The sequence below is a fragment of the Hydra viridissima genome, unplaced genomic scaffold (assembly GCF_058129835.1).
Source record: "Hydra viridissima isolate aposymbiotic clone 2 unplaced genomic scaffold, HvirCarnegie_v1 scaffold_13, whole genome shotgun sequence".
NCBI classification, from domain to species: domain Eukaryota; kingdom Metazoa; phylum Cnidaria; class Hydrozoa; order Anthoathecata; family Hydridae; genus Hydra; species Hydra viridissima.
Window position 1 is genome coordinate 9,714,363 of NW_028324312.1, and position 14,684 is coordinate 9,729,046.

General features: G+C 30.5%; 2 pseudogenes; both read left to right on the plus strand.

Annotated features, from left to right (window-relative positions):
• The first annotated feature begins 4,976 nt into the window (after window positions 1-4,976).
• On the plus strand, window positions 4,977-10,663 carry LOC149880389 (uncharacterized; annotated as a pseudogene).
• A 2,247-nt stretch (window positions 10,664-12,910) lies between these two features.
• LOC145192556 (uncharacterized) lies at window positions 12,911-14,248 on the plus strand (annotated as a pseudogene).
• The last annotated feature ends 436 nt before the right edge of the window (window positions 14,249-14,684 follow it).

The window sequence follows — 14,684 nt, forward strand, 5'->3', positions numbered from 1 at the left end:
CATAAAGTGCACAAAGAAACTCATAATCACCAAAGATAAATATTGTAATGTTGATATCCCTAGATATATAAAAACTTCATATACGTTTTTTTTGAAATCAGTAAGGCTACTACACACACACACACACACACACACACACACACACACACACACACACACACACACACACACACACACACACACACACACACACACACACACACACACACACACACACATATATATATATTACTTGTTTCTCTTACTTATACTTCATTCTTTGCAGGTCTTCTGTTTGTTCTTGATATCATGTCATGGCTACTTTGATGCTGATAATCTGGTAGCTCAACTTAAAACTTCCTCCACCTTAATCTCCTACAATTTTAACTTCAATATCTTTTTCAGGAATGATCTTATGATGTAAGACGCCATTACAGCTGCATAAAAACAAAACTATAAATAATTTGGCAGCTTTCAAAGATGCACATATTATATAAATCTTATTTTAACGCTGTAAGCTACACTAGCAGTGTTAAAACTTGCTTTAATGTAAGAGTATAGCATATGTCATTTGCAAATTGACATATGGTACATTTGCTAAACTAATTTTTTTTCTAAACATTTTACTTTTTGCTTAGGTAACTTTAGACCTTTCTAGTGGGTCAAGATGTGTGAGAATATGTGTTGATAGATCTTTTACATAACCCTAAGGTGCTATATTTATTTCAAACTTTCCATTCTCTTCTTTGTAAAAGGTGAAAGGAGTTTTTTCAACCAGATTTTCATCTCCAGACCAAAACTTGCTTTGTTATGTTGTATATAGACTAAATTTTAGTATGAAAAAAAAAAATCTGAAAATTCTACGATCAGATTTTATTTTGACTTTAAAATTCTCAGTTTTTCCTTTATCGAGTGCTGCTTTTTCAGTTCTTAACATTCGCGCGCAATTAAATTTCAAGGTTTTTTTAAATTACATGTATAACTTGCTTATTATAGGAACTATCCCAATTTACATTTTTTTAAAGAAGATTTCTATTTGTAAAATTATTTGAGAAAACGTTAGGATTACCACTATTGATAAATCAAAATTTTTTTTCATGTTTACATCGCTTTCGATTTCTATTTCTGGAGCATGCGCATAACAACAGCGCTGTTTCGCTTTATGTAAACGTTTACAACGTTTTTGTTGTAAACGTTTTTGTAAACTTTATGTAAACGTTTAAACGACCCGTGTTCACAATAATATCATCATCAAGCTTTGTTGTGTGCTTGTAAATGCTTGTTCAGTTCTATACACAACTTTATCATTATCTCCAAAAAGTTGAAAGATGGCGTAAAGATACTTTCATACTAAATATACCCTTTGGAACAAGACCTTGGTTGATGCAAGCTTGCCTCACGGCAAAACCTGCGTTACCTGCAATATTAATGCTGATGATGTATCTTTATGCTACACCTTATTCGAAACAGGTGGCATTGAAAAGTATACTTTAGCAATTAAAACGTAATTGTACTCCAATCAGGATGGTTTATAGATTCAATCTCTTATGTCCTAGTAGATACTTGATATTGGTAAAAAGTTACATTAAACCATTATTAGTTAGCATTATCATTACTATAAACCATTATCAGTAAGCATTGTTTATTATTTTAGCTTTATCAGTACTAGCATAGTCTTAATCTAGTATGCCTAATTACTAATGTCTTAATGTCTTAATCTAGTTAGTCTAATTAATGTATGAGATAACTCTCACTTGGATGAGTATATACATATATCTTGTAACTCAGTATTTACACGTATATCATCAGGGCTATTAAATTTTGTACCATTTTTTGGGTCATTTGATCGATACTCATATAAGTCAATATTAATCATCGTAAACAAGGGGGGAAGGGGAGGTGTTGTCAATATCTTTGTCTTTTAGAGGCGTTTCAGTAAAACTTAAAATGTTCATTTTAATTTTATTATTGTGAGGAGGGAGAATTAAGTTAAAAAGAAACAACAATCAGAAAAGACGTACACAAGTTGATTCATCAACTTGTCATATAAGTAAATGATAAAGTGAAAAGAAGAAAAGTTAAAAACGACAACTAAGAAAAGTCCTACACACGGAGACTTATTCAATCTATCATATAAATAAATGATGAATAATTAACATAAACAACCGAAAACTATAAAAAGCTCAAAAAGAGACGATAGAAAAAGAGGAGAAGGAAAGAGAAGAGAGGAAGGAGGAGAAGGAGGAGAGAGAGAGAGTAGGAGATGGAGAGAATGAGAAAAGAGTTTTTAGAGATTTTAAAGAGGAATTTATGAAAAAAAGAATTTTAAGTAATTTTAAAAGAAAGAATTTTATGAGGAAAGACTTTTAGGAGATTTTAAAGAAGTTTTTATGAGAAGAATTTATAGAAATTTTAAAGAGAACCTTTTGAGGAGAGCTGGTAAGAAAAGATATTTGAGTGACTTTAAATATGCTTTATTATCTGTATTAATTTATTGTTATAAAGTTAACATTAACAGAATATATATTGATGAGAAATAATTGAAAATATTTGTTTAGAAAAATAAGTAAGAAAAGAAAAACCAGCTGTAAGTATTTTTAATTTTGTTAAGGCAATATTATTATTACTATTCCTTTATGCGTTAACAATTGTTATTGAAAAGTCTGATGCTCCTACCGCGCTTCTGCAATATCTACGTTACACACTGACAGCCTTCCTCACAGTATCACAATCTATATTTAGTATCTGCATTACTCCCATAATCACATAACAGTTGTCATTACACTATTCTGCGTCACGCTAACATTGCACTTCCATAGAACCAACGGCAGCCGAAAAAAAATTAGTTATAAACCCCGTCCATAAAATCACAGTATTCCCAACTCTAATACTTACACACTCTAAATCATTACAGTTACATCACATATATATATATCACCTAAGAGACAGAACATTAAAAATATTTATTATCAAAAAAAAAAAAAAAAATCCGTCCTCATATTATATAAAAAGTTTATTTGTATGAGATTCGAAATATTATTTTCTCCAATATTCTCAAAAAAAGTTTGAAATGCGTAATACGGATGGTACCTTTTTTGAACCTAATTAATTCAAATCTATGAAAATAATTTTTCTTCGTCATTGACGTAGGGTAAAGCGCCCAGTGTTCACCAATTTTTTCTACCTTTTCCCATGTAAAAACCATTTTCTCACTCGTTTTTCGATAAACTATCGATCTTAAAGTTTGATCGTATAGAGAAAAGGTTGCTCTTTTTACAACGCCTTTAGAACAAATGACCTCCGATAGTGATTAAGAGAGCTATAGCGGCCACTGGCGTGTTCCCTATGTTCACACCCTTATAGATTTTTATATCTTGTTTATAAATTTAAAAAAACTTTTTATTAAATTTATAAACAAGATATAAAAACCTATAAGTATATAAATATATATTTATAGATTTTTTGTTTGTAAATTCACAAAAATTTTGAAATAATTTTTTTTCCTGATCCTTTTCTTTTTAACTTACGAACTAAATTTTCAATAAAATATTCTTTTTTCATATTACTTCCATCAGCAATGAAGTTTTATAACAGCATCAGCAATGGCAGTCATACAAACAAATAAAGCCTTTTTACCAACTTTTTTAACAGTATCTTCACCAACATCCGAAGCTGCAAATGCATTTTGTTAAGTTCCAGGGCTTGTAAAAAATCTCATGAGCAACTTGGAAATTTTACAATAAAATCCAGCACCTCCATAAACATGTTTTCTTTTAAATCCGTGCTTTTTGCTAAAAAACATATTTTTATAACATTGACATAATTTTTTTGTGAGAATTTATTTAATTCTAGTTCATAAGGAATTAAGGTTTTTGGCACAAATATATTTAATATAAAACAAATATATAAAAAAGATTTCTAAGGTCTTTGACTCTTATGAACTTTAACAATATCTATTCCACTACTTTCACTCGAGTTTAAGACAAAAATACTAACCTCTACTTTTCTAGATATTTTAGGTAATGCACCTCGCAGATACCTACCTCTAATGTTTTTTTTATTCTTAAATCTTTTGCTGCTTTAAAAGATCAATGATAAGTAATAGTTTGTAATCCAACACAATTTCACGAACTTATATTCTCAGATAATGTAAATATTATAGCTTTTTGTATCTACATACAAAATGAATATTAAATAATATTCATGAACTGAGTTTCTAAACAACTTCAAAATAATCCAAAATACCCTAGAAACTGTAGAGGTCTTATTGTTGGTAAATCTGGATGTGGTAAGTAAACCCTACTTAATCTGCTCAGCGATAAAAGCATGGTAAGATTTTAAAAGACTCATAGATTTTAGGAAAGCTCTTCAGCCAGAGTATTGATTTATAAAAAAAGGATTTGAAAAAAAAATTACTAAAGGAAAAAAGCATCAAGATTTTTTAATGACAATAATGCATTATTATAAACAGGTGTATTCGTTTCTTTACTCATTGAGGTAACAGTAAAAGATTATAACCAATCATAAGATATTGAACGTAGTTTCGTCGAAACAGGATCAGATATTCCAGATCTTAGAAAATTATCATTAGAAAGAATGTTGTTATTTTTGATAATATGTTGTTAAAGAAACAGAATAAATGTGAGACTTACTACACTCGTTGAAGGCATCGTCGTGAGGATTGGATCTTCCTTGAACAAAATTAATTCAAACTTCCAAGATAACGATACGTGAGAATGCAAATTTTATTTGACTATTTCCACCGGATGTCAAAGAGTGTAAACCATATATATTATGAACATGTCAGTCAAAACATGCTAATCATTAAACTTGAAAGATTATGTAAAATGGCTTCAAAGAAACCACATGGTAGATTTCACAACCACAACATCCATTTTGTTAGTTTTAGGCTTTAACAGTATCAAATACACACAAGCTCACAAAGAATCTTAAAATCCTGTTAATATACACTTCCTATACAATCCTGTTAATTGAGCATGAATAATCATGAAATAACAAATATTACTAGTGCACAGGAATCAGCTACTAAAAATTTTGTCGATAGTATTACAATACTTTTGAAAAAGGCTGATGGTACAACGAATGGTCCTTTATTTATGGGAATTTACAGAACAGCATGTTTAACAACTCCTGTTGCTAATCAAGACGCTGCTAATAAGAATCATATTGATATGTTAGTTTTGAAAAAGATTAATGGCACATTTATGGAAATTAGCAGAATAAAAAAATTTAGCATACCCTGATTATGGTCAAAGTAGAGTTTGTGGGTGATTGTAAAAACTGGCGTTCAAATTTATCAATTTCATATAACTAAAAGATTAATAACACACTTATATTTCATTATATTGTTATTACATTTTGATTTTTCAACTATATTTAACCGTTAAAATTTAATCAACAGAAAAAACTCTGAGTGTAAAAACTAATTGCTCCTAAATTTTATCGAACCACTTTTATAATAAAAAAAGTTTTCTGCCCGCAACAGTTTTTGAGCAATTCTTCGAGTATTGGCACCCAGTCCTTCATAAGTTTTAGAATAGCTGTAAGCTTACTTATTGACGTTTATGATTTAGATAAACTTTTTGTCTTCATGCTAATTCCCCATCCCTCCGATGCATTTAATGGGATTTAGATCAGGGGAGGATGGCTACGGTAAAGTTCCTATACATTTTTTAGTTAAACCAGCCAATAGCAATTACATATATTAACTAGATGTCTAACTTCACAAAAAATCCGTAAGAAAAAGTGAAGCAAGTTTTTAAAGCTTTTAATACCGGTAGCCATTTTATTTAAACTGACAATACTTCATTTTTGTTTTAGCTTTTAATTATAATTGCGTCATTTCAGGCTGGCAAAAATTTCGTAAGGCATCCTTGTACCTAATAAATGAGAGTCTGGACCATACAAATTAAACTTATTTTTATACTAAGAAAAGATCTTCAAAGATATTTTTTGAAATTCAACTATGTTACCCGAAGAAAATTAATCCACATTTTGCTGAAATATTGGAAGATATATAAGCAGCATCTAGGGGAAAACCTTAATGAATGGGACGATTATTGAATGGGACAAACTCAGATTCTTATAGAAGCATCGATGTAAGGATATTCAAATTCCTGTAACAAAGAGTGATAGAAACAAGAATTCAACTGACCGACTCATCCATCCTATTGCGCTATGGCTGTAATGACATTGGATGTTATTGTGTTTTTGAATGTAAAAAGTAATTTTTAAAAATGTTTTTGTTTTTCTAATTTTGCAGCGATTTTTGAAGTTATGGAAAATAAAATTCCATGTTTAAATAGATAGCAGTCTCTAGTACTACAGTGTGTAAAACATTCAAGCTTAAATAATGGTGTTTTTGGTGTGACTTATCATTTTTGGATAAAGTGATGCGCATATTGAATGGGACAAAATACTACTTATTGAATGAATTTAATAAAGTATTATTTACAGCTCAGCAGAGGGATGCTGCAGTCCCTTACTTTTACCCCCATGGGTAATGGGCATTAATTACACACTTTTATACTGCAATATTTTACTTAAATAAAAATAACTAAATATAATATTCTAAAATGAGAAAGTTCTATTTTGATTGAAATTTAATTAGAGTTAAAATGTTTAAAGTTAAAAATATTTTTTGTGTGGCCTTTATGTATGTATCTATATATTCAACTACATTTATAATTAATAAACTAATTTGAAAAATGATTGAATTAAATACGTTTATTTTTAAATTTTTTATGTTTGTCCCATTCAATAAGACATACTTAATAAATGGGACAAATGTCATGCTCCAATAAAACTCTCTTTTTCCCAATAGCCAAATGCAAATCCAATTTTTTTGTTTTACTATATCATTGAGCAAGAGTCGGTGGTTATCAAACATATTTAAATATATCTATTAAACAATTTTATCTACGTTTAAAAAGCATTTTGCAAAAACTGTCCCATTCATTGAGGTTTTCCCCTATGTTTAAAAACAGATAACCTTTCATGATATGGTTGATGTATTTATACTTTTACCAACCCTAAGGAAAAGTTTTTATTTAGAATGTCTTTCACCCAGACCAAAGATTTAATACATATGAATAATAGACTTTTGTTCAATTTCACTTTTTAGGTAGCAAGCAGAGTAATTTTCCTTGATATTAAGGCCTACATTTAATGATCGTAGTATGTCACATGGTTTAATGACATTTATTGGAATAAATGGTTAAACATATCTCAATTGTTATCAGATTAACCTACTTTAAGAATACTTTTGTTAGTAGCACTTAAAGACAATTTAAAATTTAGCCTCTTTTTGCTCGGTGATTTTGGGTGTATCAAGCAGTAAATTTTTCTAGAAAACAGCAGCATACCTTTGTAATTTTTAAAACAAATATACTTTTGTTTTTAAGTATGCATATAATTTTGCATTTAACTTTAAAATAGAGCTCATTTTCTATATTAGGTAGAGAATCTAGATCCAAAATGCCTAATCAAGGTAGATATCATGGTAGTTAGAGGAAAGTTCTGTTTTGGAAGTGCATAAGAAAATGCTGAAAGCCACTGACAGAATTATCAATATCTTTAATGCTCGTGTACAACACAGGTATTGTTAAGTTTGTCGAATAATTACGAGGAAAAAAGATGATGGAAAATGGTGTTTGACAAGTAATCTATTACTGAATATTTAGAAATATCTCATGCTCAAAAACAATTTTTTACTATACGAGTAGCAAAAAAAACACAGGTGTCAAGCGTCAAAGAATAGTTGATAGTTTCAAGAGTATACCTGAGACTTTAGTAAATGTATGGTAAACCTTGTCCCTCGTAGAGACAAATTTTGTTTAAGCCAACCATTTCTCATCACTTGAAAACTGAAAACATTCTGTCTCTAGACACTCTGAAGCAACCATCCGTGCACATGATGCAAAATTGATTCTACTAAAATCTAAAAAGTTGTGAGGCCTTAAAAACATTAAGCTCTAGCCAGCTATAAGCATTCCTGAATTCATGAAGTAGGAATGCATATGATAATCATTACTGGATCTTGTTCCATAAAAATCCTTGTAATCCTTTTTCCAAAGGAATTACGCATTTTGTTTTGTATAACTTCTATTTATTAAACCATCCAGCATTTTATCATTTGTGTTATGACTTTCCGAAATGATAATGACTAATAGACTTTTAAAAATATTACGAGAACCACTTAATAGATTTTGATAATCTTTTTATTATTTTAACGCAAATTTATCTCCCTTTCAAATGATATAAAGGCAGTTTTAAAAAGAAGGTAGTAACTAGTGAGTAAGAAAGCTCATTTCGGACGAGTGACTTAAATATAGTAATTATCCGATAAATTTGCTCAGAAAAAAGTTTAAAGCAAAGCTCTGTAAGACGAATCATTAAATTAGGGAACAAATGACGAGGATATTGACAAACAAAGAAAAAGGTCGGTCTAGTAAAGGAGTTATTGAAAAAATTATCAGGGAGATTAATAATAAACTAGAGTAGTCCGCTCGGGATGCCGAAAATAAATAGCTGGTGTTTTTCAGGTTGATAATCCAAAAAGTCAAATGAGATAATGGCTAGGAGACATACAGAAAGCAGAAAGTCCTTAAAAGATCACAACAGCAACTCAGCGAAGACAAAAAACGTTGAGGAAAACTGATTCAATATAACTCAATAAATCATAAACGGATTATTGCTGGTGAAAAAACCGACTGCAAACTTCGACTATTCGACGATCTCAAGCTATCATTTTATACAACTCCGAAAGGATAGAAGTCTGAAATTTTCCTAAAAGCTTCTCAAACCGAAAAGTTTGGCATGAAAGTTATGGTTTGGAACTATCTGCTTAAGTAATTTCCATACTCAGTCATTTTTCACAAACGGAAATGTTAACTTCGAAGTGCTTATCAAAAAAAGTTTAAAAAAGCGACTTATTCCTATGATCTGATAGCATGATTATCAATGGATCCATTCGGAACTCCGTCTCGTCGGATTTTTCTCGGTTTTTCGGAGTTTCGGAGTTCGAGAGAAATCGAGAAACCTCGACGGAACTTCGACGAGGTTTTTAGAAAATATCAATTTTTACTCGTAAAATAGTTAAATTCTTATTTTATTTCTACGCTGCTTTTACAATAGTTCATGTTGTTTTCAAAATATAAGTGTTCTCTTTGTTCAATATCAACACAAATTTACATCGCAAAGCAATTAGTAATGCACAGTGGGACAGGTGGTGGAGGTGGAAAAAAGACCAGTTTTGACTAAGATATCATTAAACTATCTTCTTGCCAAGTTGACAGCTCTTGATGGATACTCGATTAGGTCCATAACTCAATCTGAAACACTAAGAATGCTTTTTGAAAATTATGGGCATAGTTTGCTCAAGTCAGCGTCCACAATTTCAGAAAAAATTAAGATGTTTCATGCTGAAGCCAAATGTTTAATGATCGTTGAATTGGCTGCATTGAAAGCAAAAGGAGAAAAATTTGGACTAACAGGTAACGAATGGTGTAGCAATAGAGGCAGAAGATACTACAATTTAAATGTTCATCACGACCGAACATATTGTTTAGGAATGGTGAAATTGCCGTCTCCTAGTTCTGCCGAAACATCAAACATTTTAATAATGCAAAAATTAAAAGAATTCCGTATAGATGATGAAGATGTTGCCGGTAAAACTACGGATGGCTTTAGCTGGATGGTGGAATAGGGTACCATGTTTAAGTTTCCACATCAAATCTGCCAGAATCATTCAATTCATTTGAGTGTTTGTGATTTGCTATACGCTAAAAAAGGTTGTCGCGAAATTGTGAACAAAGAAACTGAATCGGATGTTGAAACAGAAACAGAAGCTGATGGAGAGACTGAAGGAGAGTTTCTTATTGACTATTCGGAGAATGAGATTGAATATGAAGAAAATATCGAAAAAAGTCTACAGAAACTTCGAATAATAATTAAGTTTTTAAAATATTCATCGTTTCGATATGAAGTTCTTAAAAGAATAATACACAAAGTTTACGGATCTTCGCATGACAAAGGACTATTGCTCGACAACCGCACTAGATGGAACAGTGTTTTTCAGATGATCAAAAGATTCTTGGACTGCTTAGAAGCTGTAAAAAAAACACTCGAAGAACTAAACTGCTTAAACATGTTAGATGATATTGACTTGGATTTCTTAAAATCGCTGTCTGACTTATTGGAAGTCATTGCTGACGCTGCAGTTCGATTGGAAAAACCAAATACAACAGTTTTGGAGTGTGACATCATTATGGAAACATTAGTAAGGAAATTGAAGGTTGTAGAAACTTACATCAGTTCTAATTTTGCAGAGGCTTTAATCTCCAGATACAAAAATCGTAAAAACATTATGTTGGTATCATTAAGTCGTTATTTGCACAATCCCGATTTTTTTAAAAATAAAAACCACATATTTTTTTACGCTTCCAAAAAAGATGTTCAAGTTTATTCTGCAAAATTATTTGATCAACTATTTGCAACAAAAGAAAATAGTCTCCAAACAAAATCAGATGATCGCGCTAAAAGCAAACAAGCAGAACCATCACAATCGACATCTTTTTTTGTCGAAATTCAAGAAGTTTTATATCAAAATCAATCAACAGCTAAAAAGCCAAAGAAAAAGTCAAGACCTTCACCGATCAGTTAAAAGAATACAAAGTAACTGGTGTGAAATCAGAAGCAGTTTTTAAATTTGAACTAACCATCCACAGAATTCAAGCAACTTCCTCGGAAGCAGAAAGAGTTTTCTCCTCGTCTTCCAGATTTGTCACAAAGTTTCGTAGTTCGCTTTCTGATGAAACGATAAATGTTTTCATCTTTTTAAAATATTATTTTAAAAGATCTTCAGAAGAAATACTTTTTTAATATTCTTTTTTAGTTTTTACAATAGGTACCCCAAGAAGTCTTTATTGCTGAGCACCGCGGAAGGGCATTTAACTGAAAAATCACGCCTTCTTCCTAACCGATGCCGGTTAGAAAGCCATTTATTAGATAATACTTGTTCGTTAAAAGATTGCGATAAGAAAAATATTTAAGTACTAAGGAATATAAAAATATAATTTTTTTAAAAACTGATTATAAATTACAAATCGAAATATATATAGAAATGAAAAAATTAAATATAAGAACAATTTTTAATTATCAACTAGATAGTTTAATTTTTTAATCTACAACAAAGTTTTATCAAAGCTCCGATTTTTTCTCGACTCCGACGGAGTTTTTTTTTTGATTTTTCTCGACTCCGTTTTTTCTCGATTTTAGGATCCTCTGATGATTATCCGCCCGTCTTATGGCCTACAGCAAATTGAGCAAAAAAGAGCAAATTTGCTGCAGATATCAATCAATTTACTAGAACCTAAGGTGTTTAATCTCAAAACTTTGCAAAAACCGTCATTTTTGCAAAGACAGTTTTTAAATAAAATAAGAGTGTCTCTACATGAGATTTATCATTAAAATGTGGTCTGGCGAACTTGAAGATATGTTTTACCATTCATTTCAAATTAGTTAATCAGTTAACCGCTCATTTATTATATAACATACTACAGTTATTAAATATAGGCCCAATTACCGCGGAAAAGTTCTCTGATTGCTACTAATAGAGAGGGACTGAATAAAAACCAATTTCTCATACACATTAGTTTTTTTCGAGCCAATCTCAGCAGATTGATCTGACAATAAGGAATTGTAAATAATTTTCTTTTTAAGGGTTGATAAAACCCTTAGAAGGAAACCCTTAAAAAAAAAAAATTTTTCAGAAAAAAAACTACGATATTAGTGGAAAACGCTTTGGATAAACAATATTAAAATGAAATAAAAAACGGACGTCAAAGTAACAGCCATGGAAAATATTTGCAAGAAACTTTATCAACTTTCAAACATAAGTGCTTTTTACAATTCCACCAAAATTCACGTTGATGCTGCTTGAAGGTAAAATTTAATGAGCATTTTTCTAACTCACAATTTAATGCTCGAAGACAGTTAAACAACTTCAACAAGTTTAAAGTTCCTTTATTTCCCCGAGCGACATAGATCTTAAAATTTGAATTTCTGGACAGCAAAATGTGTTCACTTTCAAGTCATGTAGGTGATACTTTCTAATATAACCAAAAGTCATATCTTTTTGATAATATCAGAAGCCAGAACTGTTTTATGTTATTTTAATAATTTATTATTTATTACTTTAAAATATTGCTTTAGTCTAATTGATTTGCAAAGGATTTTTATTTCAGATACTTTGAAATTTCTTTTTTTTTTTTTGTTTCTAAAATGCAGATAATATTCTTACACCCTAGTGTGAATAATTGAAAAGAAAAAATGTCCCCCTAAAAAAAGCTATTGCTTTTCGAAACCACCATTCCATGTAAAACTATAAGCTAGATTTTGAAAGTATTCTGTCGACGTCCAAAGAAATAAAACTGATTTCAAAAACGGGCAGTAGTTTTGGTGTACAAAATGTCAACGCTCGGAGAACAACTTTCAGTTAAAAAAAAATACAATATTCCGACCCTCGGAACAATATTTATCTGAAAAGTTGGGTTCCTTATCCCAAATGCAGATAAAACAAAAAAAGTTTTTGAAGGATACCAAACTAGGTCATAGCTCATGAAAAATTGAAATCCAATCAAAAGCTTCTTCTCAATATATAAAATTTGTTTAAGAACTTCCTTACTAATATGAATCAAGCTAAAAGTGTAAATTTTACATCATCTTAATAAAAGTATGCAAAAAGTCCCGGGTTAAAATTGGACTTATACAATTTATAAAATAAGTTTTATAATATATATATATATGCATATACATATATATATATATATATATATATATATATATATATATATATATATATATATATATATATATATATATATATATATATAAACTGTTTTACACCTATATGAAAGAAAAAGACTGCAAAAAGGATTTGCTCACAAAAATAGCTGAATACGTGGAAAATATTGCACCTAACAAGTTTTGTAATATAAAAGCAGCATTGTCAACATTTATTCATCAGTATAAATGCAAAATGACAACTGCTCAAAGAGAGTATTCCAAATTTGAAGTTAAATATGCTACTTGGCTAAATGGCACTATTTCTTTTATACTATTTGAAAATGCCGTCCTCAAAAAAATGTTGCTGAAAAGCCAGAAGTTCCCTTTAATGAATTTCTGTTCAGTGCGATCACTGAACAGAAAAGTTTACAAAATTATGGATTTGTACTCTACTAATCAAGTAAAATATGCAGTTTAAAAATCATTAAAAATAGATAGCAGAAATATTCAAGCTAGAAGTGTCAAAAACATTTTATTTAGAGATACTAAAGCAAGCCTTTTATCTGACAAAGCAGTAGCTCTCTTTTTAGATGCAACTCTGTCAAAGTACCAACTTTTCCGTAACAATGCTTTAAAACTAAATTCACCTATTTGCCCAAAATATCATGTACTGAAGAGTAATAAAGACAGATGTTACCCAGATGATATTCTAGTCTCTGGTAACTCTGCAGAAGTACCATTGCAGTCTCTACTTCAGCACACAGCACAGGAGTTTTGTGAAGGTCAGTTAGAGGTTCCGACTGCTGATTTAGAGGTACTTAGGAATATGAAAAAACTCACTCTTAGATCAAAAATGGGATTTGATGGTACAACTGGTCGGTCTTTATATAAAAAAGGAAGTATAGATGAGGCATAGATGAGGAATTTAGTAACTGAAAAATCTATATTTCTAACAATCTTTGTGCCATTAGATTTAACGCTTTTAAAGATACAAAGCAGCAACTTGTGTGAAGAAATCACAAAACCTTATCACCTGTTTATTGCAGACTATATATGAAAGAAACAAAAGAAAAAGTCTTGGGAGAATTTGAGTTGATTGAAAATAACATAAAGTCACTCTTAGTTTCTAAAGTGACAAATACTGGGCAGAAGGTCGATGTATATCATAGATGTTACAATGATTGATGGCAAGGTGCAAACCATTATCTCTTCAGCTACAACTTCCACTCACTGCTGCAGTGCATGTGGTATCTCACCAAAATTCATAAATGATCTACCAGTAATTTTGAAACAAGCAGTATGAAATGAGAATCTGCGAAATAGCACCTCAACACTTTATACCTGGTGCAGACTAATTGAGTGTGTACTACATATTTCATACAAAATTCCAATTCAGAAATGGCAATCAAGAACTGAAGATAATAAGGCTATGGTTGCCACCACAAGTTGCATTCCAAAGTGAAATGGGTCTCATTGTAGACCAGCCACTTAGTGGAGGTGCTATAATCTCAAAAGATGGGAATATTAGACGCCGCGCATTTCAGCAAGCTAACGAATCTGCTAAAACAATGGGTGTGAGACCAGACCTCGTCAGAAGTCTGGACACAATTTTTGCAGTAATGTCATTTGGATTTGATATTGACACTAAAAAATTTAAAAAATATTTAAATGTCTGCAGATTCCTATTGAAAGAGCTTAGCATCATGGACTCTTTGTGTCTTTCTTTTTGTAACTAATTATATTGAAAAATAATATATTTGTCTAGCAATAAGTTTTTAATTAACTGTGTGCTTATTACATTATAGTTTTTTCTCAAACCGTTTTAAAAACTATTTATTTAAACTGTAAAATTTGTTTTGAATATATTATTATAGGTATTGACCATATTTTTTTTTCGA